The following is an 11,708-nucleotide window of genomic DNA, read 5'->3' as shown; positions in this document are numbered from 1 at the left end:
TGATAATCCAATGTGATGTGAAGTTTTCATCTGGGGTCTGTCTTAATGTAGGCCTAATGATGTTCTGTTTTTATGCACTTGAACAGTTGTTTACAATATGCACAAGCTATGTGTTAATTGCACTGAAACTACCTGTTCTATTCTTTCCAATGCACCTTTGATGCAATGTTTCCTCTGCATGAATCCCTGGAACCAATCTTTCCCTGACAGTTGCAATAAATTAATGCAAAAGTAAAGGAGTTTCTTTTCTGACATTGACTGTTCTGTTGGTTGATTTGGTGTGTAGTTATTTATTTGAACCTGCAGGGGTCAGTGCAGATATCCATGGTCATATGACAAAAACTCCATATTGCCATATTAACCAATACCGGTATGTTGTGTTCTTCTGTCAGCTGTCATCCAACTATTCTAAATCAGATTGGGATTGTAAACGTCTTTTTTAACACTCAATCAATCAAACTTTAACTTTAAAGGTCTAATCAATGTGTTTTTCCAACAAGGAATGTGGACAAACGTACTGAATGGTAAGTTTGAATAATAATCTCATCTTTGATACATAATTTTATCACATCCTTGGTATGAAAACAAGGTTAAACAGTTGCGTGAACGAAGTATAATTGATTTGACCTTAAAACGAGTAGTTTAATGACGTTTTTTAGCCGTGTTACATTTAAAACACCTGGTGTTACATTTATTACGCTGTGCGCTTTATATGTAACATCGGAACAGCGTCCACTTATGGTTTAATAACTCACGACCGGTTTCATCAATTGAAAAACTTTAAGCGGTTAATGATAGCAGACATGTGTAGGTCCTTGGCTTGCAAGTATTACATATGAAGGTTAAACGGCCACTGAGTAAAATATTCAAACGTGCAAAATGTTACATTTGAAGCGGCTCTCCCCTAGTTGTAATACATGATAATAGATTATATTGTGTCATAACCACTTTTATAGTGTATTATAATTATCATAGTAATACATTAATACTTTATAGTGTATTATAATCACTGTTATAATCCATTATAGTGTATTATAATTTAGGATAGTTGTAATACAAATTTATATTGTATTATAATGATTATAATCACAGGTTTTCCAATGAGTAAAAATTTAGAAAAATCATTTGAAAATAGCCGATCTACAAGCTCACAATGCGTCGTAGATCGGCTATTTTCAAATGGCAGGTATGTACCTTTATATGTCCGAAATAAATGTATATAGGTTTGAAGTTATTTGTAATTATAATAAACATCTACACAGAGTAACCACTAACTAGATTGGAAAACCTGTGAAACAGGACATTCTGCATAATGAGTAGGCCTACGTTCTAATATTGGTAAGTAGGACTACATTTCGATACAAATAGACTACTGTTTTGCTTTTACTCAAGACAACATTCCAAACTTCTACTTGATTGCAGTATTGATATTTTTACTTAAGTAGAGAAATTGAGTACTTTTCCCATGCACCACTGTTCATTAGAAAGGAACGGCTCCCTACTATGAACCAAACCCTATCGTTCATTTCAAAGCCGTTCAAAAGACTCGATTCGTTCATGAACGTCCCACCTATGAGACAGTCTTTTGAACGGCTCTTTGAAAGGAACGGATCCTAGAGATCCGGCTCACTCCAAAGAGCCATAAATCCCATCTCTAAATCCTCCCTCGCGCTCCCTCGCATCAGACACACACACTCTCCTCGCGCTCGACTTAGCCTCTGCTCTCGCACAGATTAGTCTGTACACGCTCGCGAATCGTCCTTTGCGACCTCAAATCCCTCTCTACACTTGCTCAAATTAGTTGAGACTGTTGCTCTCTAAATTGAAACATATTCCTCGATAAGTGGATGCAATATTTGGCAAAAGCGAGCAGGCGACACTGAAAAAATGCGAGTATCTGCACATGATGATTCGAGAGGTTGTAAACTGACATCTGTACGTGTAGAGAGTGTTTTTTTTTCCAGATTCCATTATACACGTATGTGCCCTGCCGTGCTCACGCACACATTTACTTTTACAACCTCAACTGCCTTTCTACGCGCTCGCAAATCCTCATTTTTACATGCTCGCGATATTGCAACATAATCATCGATATGTCCCTTCCAAAATCTGGCAAAACCGTGCAGGGTACAATTTGAGAGCGTGTAGACAGGATTCGTATTTGCAAAGAGAAAAGCGTGCGAGTGTTGGAGTTTTTTTTCCTTTTCACGTTCAGATTCCATCATACAAGTCTGCAAATTCAGAGGTACGACTGCACAACTCTTAATATACAACTGCTCAACATCAGAAATCTCTTCTCTCCATTTAGTTACAATAATAACTCCATACTTTTTTACGTTATTCTTTTGGGCCTTTATTGATAGTACAGTGGAAATTAGACAGGGAACAAGGTGAGCAGGGGTGCTGGAAGTGGGGTGCTGAGGGAGCTGCAGCTCCCCTGGTGGTGGGGAGGGGGAAAAAAAAGAAGAAAAAAAGTTTTTTTTTCTTTTTCTTTTTTCTTTTTAGTTCTTTTTTAAATAAGCCTATATATACACACACAGAGAGCTATACTAAAACAATAATGTATTTGACTTTGGGGAATAAAATATGTTGAAAACAGGTATTTGATTATCACATGGTGACCTAATCACATGGTCACCTTGCCACTTCCGGTCAGAAGGGAAGTCAAATTTAAATCCCGCTTTGATGGCACACCAAAGTCTATTTATTTGAGAACTAGAAACCGTCTATAGGCTCATTGTTGCAAACTAACACCGTTGTATATGGGGAATAAAAAACAGTAGAAAACTGTTACAAAAATAATACCCGATTTTGTAGTGTGTGCGTGAGTGACTGTGTGTGTGCATGCGTGCTGTGTGTTGCACTGTGTGCTAAAATAACTAGTAACTATACAGCTCCTTGTTACACCGTTGTGAGGGGAATAAGCAGTACCCGAAACCGTAATAAAAATAACCCAAAACCGGATAAAAAACGTGAATTTTTCGGCGGAACTCCTCCAGGCTCAGCTCCCCTTGGGATTTGGGAGTTCCAGCGCCCCTGAAGGTGAGTGACGCGCAGCCCGAGAATCTAACAGGGGACTCGCTGTCAGCAGGCAGGTGTCATCCAGAGCCCATGAGGTTTATGCCATAACCTTAGCCATTATCGTCTTGTTTCATGTTTCGTTTTTTTACGTAACCATGTTTCAACGATGATCTTGGTAGGATAGGATGTGAAAGAACAGTGTCAGGATCCTTTAAGAGAGGTGTTGAGATGATGTCCTCCATGGTCCCTTGAGCTATTTGTCAACACTTCTCAAGGTGTACCCAGATGACAGGGTCCCAGGTCCCTGTCCTTGCTCGTCATTATCCCTTGTCCTCCAGCCCTAACACAGATAAATAACCCGACAAGGCCCACAGCGCCAAATACAACCAACGTCCCCATGTTTAACAGCCAGTCTTTCAGAGTGGCTGAATATCAAACAGGCCTTGTCCCGCTGTACCAAAGGAATTGATTTATTCTGCGCTTTAGTATACATTTATATTCAGATAATAAACTCTGGATGTTTTCTTTTTTTATAAAAGTTAAACTTTCTTCTCGTGCCGTGCATGAGGTATTTGTAGCTAGGGTGCCCAGTTGGTTCAAATGGTAACGCTACATACCAGAAAGCTCTTCCTGCACCTGGCTCGGGTTCAAAACCGAAGCACTTTGCTGCGCAACTCCTCTCTCCAGCCTTTTGTCACTATTGAAAAATATAATAAAATATAATAAATACAAATAATTAACTTAAATATTTGGAGCCTTTCTAACAGCCATCCTTGAACACGTCTGTGTGACTTGTTGCATGCTCCAAATGAAAGTCCTCATCCCCAACATTGAACCCCTAATATAGAGGTATTCAATCTTGTATCACAGGTGGTCAGAGTGTACATGTTCATACCACCCCAACACTACAAGGTGATTTAGCTAATTAGTGCAACTTCAAACTCAGAGGGGGGAAGCAAAATGAGTGCACTCACCTTGTGCAGAGTCGTATCGGGTCGGAAAGGAAACCAACTTGGACCTCCGTGGCACATAATTGAATATAATACCCCTGCCCTAGGCCTTCCCTACTCGGCTCTATTCTACTTCCAGCCATGGGAGGGCAGTGGTGCACCTCATGACGGGAATCATCACGCTTGCTGTGTCTTCACCACAGGATGTGCACATGCTTTAATCATGATTTGTGCAGGACGACAGGCTATTTGGGAAGCATATTTTCCCCCAGAGGTCGGCTATTCCATTAAGGACGGTGCAAATTACCAGTTTTGCATCGGCACAAGTCAATCCTTACTTACTAAAGGCAGTGATTATGTTTGTCTGAAATGTCGTTGCCCTTTGTGCAATGACATGGCCTTTGTGATGACCCCCCCCCCCAAATCAAGGAAAAATCAAGGAGAAATGGTCAAAATCAAGGAGACTCCTTGAGAATCCATGAGGGGTGGCACTACAGAGAACATTGCCACCTCTTCCATACTTGTCTACTGTTGTCTACTGTGTGTGTGTGTGTGTGTGTGTGTGTGTGTGTGTGTGTGTGTGTGTGTGTGTGTGTGTGTGTGTGTGTGTGTGTGTGTGTGTGTGTGTGTGTGTGTGTGTGTGTGTGTTTGCTTTTATAATCACCTCAGCAATGAGGTGTGGAGAGCTAGAGAGAAGCCATCATGCAGGGTAATCTATCCTCCCTAACCGCAGAGGTGGCAGTGGTGGCTGAACATAATGGTCTCGTTGTCATCATCATCATCATCATCATGATACACTTTATATCATTACCTTAACCAGCAGAATGAGTCATCTTCTGGAAAGGGCAGGATGCCGAATAACTGTACACACACATAGACACAAATGCATAATTAAAAATCCACTTATCTCTCTTATACGATCCAAACTTATTTAAAGCGTCTGTTGAAGTGCTGTACATTCTAAAATAATAAAAACCCAACGACCAGAAAGGACGATAAATTAAAAGCAATCAGACAACAACAGTCGTAGCAAAAACAGCCAGTGTGTGTGGGGGCCCGTCATGTGAAGTATCATTTTGGACTTTCTCTGCAGAATGACATTGAATTGAACAATGGCATCTGGAGAGAAGACTCAACCGCCGTCAAAGATGTACAGTATGTGTGTTTGCGTATATGTGAGTACAACTATTTGACTTTGTGTGCATGTCCTTGGGTTATGGCTATGATTGCGTGTGTGTGTGTGTGTGTGTGTGTGTGTGTGTGTGTGTGTGTGTGTGTGTGTGTGTGTGTGTGTGTGTGTGTGTGTGTGTGTGTGTGTGTGTGTGTGTGTGTGTGTGTGTGTGTGTGTGTGTGAAAATGACCCCCCAGCCACAGGAGAGCGAACAATGCTTGAAAGAGCATGGTGGCGCCAAGGTCCAGTAATGAGGCAGGCCAGACGCTTACCAGTGGTACCACACTGTGAAATCCCCAGTGTTAATCTGACTCTGAGAGAGTAAAGATTGTCAATTTGTTACTTAAAATGAACACTGTGGATTTTATGGTGTAGGAGGTCAAGAGTTTGAATGTGACAACATACCATGTTCCATTATCTCCTCACACCACTGACCCGTCACCTACACACACACGCACGCACGCACGCACGCACGCACGCACGCACGCACACACGACTCATTAAACATTTCTGCCCTTCTCTGAGGAGGAGTACAGGAGGAATTTGGAATAGGAATTGACGAAGGAGAAGCAGAGATTGGGAAGGATGTACCAAGGTTATTGTAGTTAACTATAACTATGAAAATAACCAAATAACAAAAACTAGAATTGGAAAAACATTTTGGTTAGTATTTACAACTATGTATGTTGTAGAAATGTCCTTGCTTTTAGTCTTTGTCAAAAATGGCAAACAAATTTTAGATCTATTTTTTCTGACCTTGCCGAATCTTTCCCCCTGACTAATTCATATTATTAAAAAAGCTAATTATTAAAAACTAAAGGAGTGAGGCAGTGCGTTGGTGCAAAGGAGGGAAGGTTGGTGTGGTGTGCTTGCTTGAGTCTCAGTGTGGGGTCTCCTGCACAGTACGTGCCTGAAGCATATCGCCGCTGTCGGGATGTTCTAACATTTGGTGTTTTTTCGTAAATTAATGCCCTACTTAATCATCCTTCAGCGTCACACAATGGCATCAAAAGTAGTAGATAACAGTTTTTGTTTTTTTAACATATGAGGTTTCCACCCGAGATGATATGAGAGAGTGAATTTATACTTCTACTCCATAGTGGCACTACATCTCGGAGGCAAATATTGCACTTTAGATTATTATTTCAAAACATAGTTAAGCTAAATCTTATCCTTTCGGCAGCTCCTGTGAGTTAAGTTCATTAAATACATACACATACAGACAAAGCCAGATGTAGGAGTGGTTGGCACAGCTCAAACATCTGAGTATTTCTCCCACCACTGGGTGGGAGCTCTGCCTCTGGTGGGCTCAAGGCTCAGTGTGGGGTCTCCCTGCCTGCAAGCTGATCTAGGGGGTAAGAGGAGAGCGGGGAAGAAGGAAAACAGTGGGGAGGAGTAGCAGTGGTTCTCAAACCTCTTCATGCCCAGGACTCCCAGAAATCTATTTGGCCACGGACCACGATCTTTAAGGGTTTTTTGCCGGGGGGACAGAAGAGAGGATTTGTGGGGAAAAAAAATCTAAATAATGTACAATATTTGGAATAATTTAGAACTGGTGGAGTAGAGGAAGATAGATCGGTGCAGATAGAGGGGAAGAAATGGGCTTGGGGGGAGGGGGCAGAGATGTAAGATGGAGAGAATGAGAGAGAGAGGAGACCTAGATACCCCCTGCCGTGGAAAACAGGGAAGAGATTGATGGAAATGGATGAGAGAGGTGAAGGGGCGTAGTTAGTGCGAGACCCCCGATGCCCCAAGCATATGCAAGGCAGCAAGGGGAGAGATCTCAAGAGGGAGAGCAGGGAGAGAATGTGAGTGATGGAGTGAGAGGAAGGGAAGAGAAAGGAAGTAATTTGCAAGCCCCTCAGAAGACAGGAGTGAGAGAAGAAAATGAGGGAGAGAGAGAAGGGTGGGGGGGGAGTGATCTGACCACCTCTGGTGTCTCAGAGTGTTTCCAACATTTCACTGCTTGTACCTTTATGAGTGAGTGACAAATAAATCCCACTTGATTCTCTTGAATGTTGAGATGAAGGCAAGTCTTGATCACATGACTATAGAGATATAGTCATGTGATCAAGACCGATCTGTCCGATATTTCATATTCCATCCTTGGCTATAATATTGCCTTCCACAAAATGCCTCAAATCATGAACGCAGCTTGAGATTACCATGAAATTTGCCACACATATTCCCACTAAGTCAAGGAACAAATACCACCCTTTTCACATTGGCCTATTATAGCGCAACCTGGACGCCTGACCTGGCGGAGACCTGTGCTCGGAAGAGCACCGTTTCTAGTTCGCTCAGTTTTTTTGTCAGATTGTTCATGTACCTGATTGCAGTATTGCCAGTAGCGTAGCCGTTTTCCATATGTCAACATCTTAAACGGTCTGTGGTTGGGATGGTTTCTACCCTTGATTCCACAAGCTTTGCTGACACAGCATTCATTGTACAGACCTTGGATGGGGGAGATCACATCCGCTGATGTGTTCGGCTGTCCGCACAAACCCTCTGCATTGCTTTGCGGTTGAGGTCGGTGCAGCTGCCACACCTGGCTGGCAGTGAAGCAGCCAGTCAGGATGCACTCTGTGGTGCCTCAGTAGAAAGCTCTTAATTAGGACTTTGGGACCCATGCCAGCTTTCTTCAGTTTTCAGAAAAAGTAGAGGCGTTCTTGTGCTTCCTTCACCACTTGACCAGTCTGCTCTGTCTGCACCACACACACACAAACAACACACACACACACACACACACACACACACACACACACACACACACACACACACACACACACACACACACACACACACACACACACACACACACAGCTGTTAGTTTAACCCATAAACCCAAATGACTCTGGTGACTGCGCAGCTGTTCTCCACCCTTCTCCTCCTTCAGAGAAGGATGCAATGCGATCACAATGCAATGCGATGCATTGTGAGCTTATGGATTGGCTATTTTCAAAAGAGTTTTAGACATTTTTATTCATTTGAAAACTTGTGAAATGGGACATTCTGCATGATGAGTACTTTCTACTTTTGGTACTTTAAGTACATTTTCATACCAATACTTTTGGACTTTTAGGCTACATTTTGAATTCCGGACTTTTACTTATAGGCCTATAGTATTTCTACATCGCAGTATTGATACTTTTACTAAGTAAAACATTTTAGTACCTTTTCCACCACTGATGGTGGGGGTCAGTTTGATAAGGGAGGGTACTGTAGCTCATTCCATAATGTGGCGTCTACTACTGAAAAGGCTCACCTCTGGTCTTTAAACGTGTCTTTGGGACCTCAGGTTTCAACTGGAGCGCAGACCGCAACGACCTAATACCAGTCGGTATGGTCCCAAAGTATTTAGGGGTTAATCTGGAAGGGTTACTTCATTAGGTGTAGTATTTCATTTCATGTGTTCTTTGGAACATGCACCATGATGCATGCTACATGTATGTATCATGACCTTTTTGGACCAACTGCCAACCCCGACCAAGGATATGGGTAGATGGGGGGTCAAGGGGGAGCAGATGTAGCCTGGTATTGCCAGCCTGAGTGAATCCACTTAATCACGCTGGCAATGCCAGGCTATTAGAGCAGATGTACCTCTCTCTACTAATGTTGCAACGCTGCCATCGGACCAGGACAAAAACAATTATTAACATTTCTGGATTCCAATTAAGTAAGGCTGCTGAAACATCCGTTCTCTAAGCACAGGCTTAGCTTTATTAGCTGCAGTTGCATTGCATTCTAATCTGCTGTCCTTTTGAAGATGAACCGGAAAACAAAATCAGCCCAGGGTTTCATGCCCCATGCATGAACTCCTTTAAAGTTGGACACCTTTGAACTCTTTCCTTCTTTGCTTTTGAAACATTTTCTTCTAAACGCAATGTGTTTACCAGTGGTGTATAACTGTACACACCCGTCCCAGACCCAGAGTCATCCCCCCCTACAACCTTAAGCACAGTCTAACATAATAATTTCAACAACAACAACTTAATCATGTAATAATTATAATGATGATGATGATCCAAGTGCTGTATTAATAGTGTATTAATAGTGTCCTCTGCACCCAAGAGTTAGGATGTAATATAAATGCAGAACACGCAAATGATAAATACCCACAAAACAACAATTTCCATCTGCAGAGATTTTAATGCTTGAACCTGTAATGGTATGGTAATGTAATCTAACTCAGCCACAACTAAGGACAACCCCCCCCCCCCCCGCCCCCCAAAAAAAGAGGGTAAAAAAGAGCAAGAAACCTGTGCTACTTTCAGTTTTACGAATATTAGCTGGAGATGTGTAGCACGGATTATCATAGGATTAAGAGTAGTAGCAAATGTTATAAATGACAGAAGCCAGAATAGGCATATCAGCTTTAATAGTGGTATTAACATTAACAGTGTACAATCCTGCATCTCTCACACTCATTAATTGCACAATTATATAAACAGCAGTGAGGACACAAACAGCAAGTGGTCCATGTCTTCACAAGCACGATTACACCCTGTGTACAGGAGTTTCTAAAGGTCTCCGCTCGAGACCCATGAGAGAAATGTGATGTCTCCCCGTGACAATAGCAGACCTACAAGCTCATTGTGACGACGTGGATCTGGAGCTTTCTTAGTGTGTACACTGTACATTGGGCCTACAGTATATGGCATATACGATACTGCTACTACTGTGTTAAATCCTAAAGTTCTATTCTTCTCTCAACACCCAACGATACCACAACAGCCACAAAGGACCCTTCCAGCAGTGTAAGAGACATCTTAGAATGCACAGGGTTGCAATTCTTGCGTAAGTAAGGCACCTTTAAATGGTCATATTCTAAATGTAGGCATGTTACGCTAATAGCCACTATAACACCAGGGTTAAACTGAGAGGTTAATCAGAGAATATGAGAAGTGGTCAGCAGCCATTTACCCAACAGCTGCCGAATAAATGTCTCTCTCCCCCTAGGGGACCAGAAATCAAATACGTTACTCCCTTTCCCACGTAAGACCCTGTCTCTAAAAATAAAAACAAATGAAACAGGCAAAATCATAGTAAAATTGCCCTATATACAATATGTCGTCATACAACAAATAGTGAAAATGGCTGATCTACAAGTTCTCAATGTGCACATTTAAACTTTGTATTGTCCACCAGAGAAGGCTCTGGCCATGGCCCAGTGTGAATTAGCCTAAATACTACTTTAGGAAAAAATGTTATACCATAGCGCTGATGTGTGGAAATAAGAAACTGTCTCACCCCCCTTCTGTGTCGCCCAGAACCGGAGAAGATGGACCTTAGCTGTCTTTGGCCCGCCCTCTAGGCCAGTGGTTCTCAACCTTTTCAGGCAGCGACCCCCCAAACTAATCATATTTGAACTGGGGACCCGCCACCTTGACAGGTACTTGGAATTGTAGGAGTTGAGCATTTTGTTGACTCGGTTCCACAGATAAATACAAGCTAGCTCACAACGGCTATAAATAATTGCTCATTAAACACATGATTGATACCCTGCATTTTGAGCCTTCTGATCGTTCTTTCTAAGCAATGACCAAAATTATAATATACGTATACTGTTCTGTTGAATTTGGTTTTGGATGCAACACACAGACATAAAAAGTTCCCAGTCACACACAATGGTTTCAGTCCCAGCCTCCCAGGCCTTCCACTTTGCTGTAGATAGCCTGGTTGGGGGTATGGTGTTAGAAGGCAGAGCTGTAATCAATAAATAAAAGCCACAGCAAAGAAACACCCTTCTCTGCTGTTGGTAAGCTGTTAGAGTGTGGCATGCTACTATGTTATCTCACATGTGAGATGGTGTCGCCAGTGGATCTGTATGGAGGGTAGGCAAATTGCAGTGGGTCCAAGGTGCTGCGGAATGGCAGAGGGGAGCAGATGAGGTCTTTACTAGCCTCTTCAAGAACTTCATAACCACTGAGGTCAGTGGGTTTTTAGGGAGGAATTTAAACCTTTTAATGGTGGAGCTGGACTTAATGTGCAGTGGAAGATTGTTCCAGAGTGTGGGGCCAATAACTGAAAAGGCCTGGTCACCTGTAGTTACAAGACTTGTTGGGGGAACAGAAAGGATGATTTGGACCAAATGATCCTACAGAAACCAGATCGGAGATGTACTGAGGCGCAAGGCTGTTTAAGGCTTTAAAAGAAGTATATATTAAAAAAAAAGTATATATTTTTTCAATGCAGTGTTTCACTGGTAGCCTGTGCAGTTGGGCCAGAACCGGGGTAATGTGCTCTCCACCTCCTAAATCAGTCAAGAGTCTGGCAGCTGAGTTTTGGACCATCTACTGTAGACTAGGAATGATAAAGGGAATTGCAACAGTCCAACCGAGAGGTGGTAAAAGCATGGATGACAGTGTTAAAATAGGATTCAATTGGTTCTTAACTGATAAAAAACAGAAACGTTAATAATTGTCTGTTCCTGGTCCGATGTGAGCATTACAGCATTAGTAGAGAGACGTACATCTATTCTAGCTGCTCCCCCTTGCCCTTACCTCTCTTCTTGGTTGGTTCTAGCTGCTGGTCCAAAAAGGTCATATATGCAATGTTCCAAATAT

Source organism: Nannobrachium achirus (assembly GCF_963921795.1).
Source record: "Nannobrachium achirus genome assembly, chromosome: 19".
Classification (NCBI taxonomy): Eukaryota; Metazoa; Chordata; class Actinopteri; order Myctophiformes; family Myctophidae; genus Nannobrachium; species Nannobrachium achirus.
The sequence above is the reverse complement of the archived record's forward strand: the minus strand, read 5'-3'. Positions refer to the sequence as shown.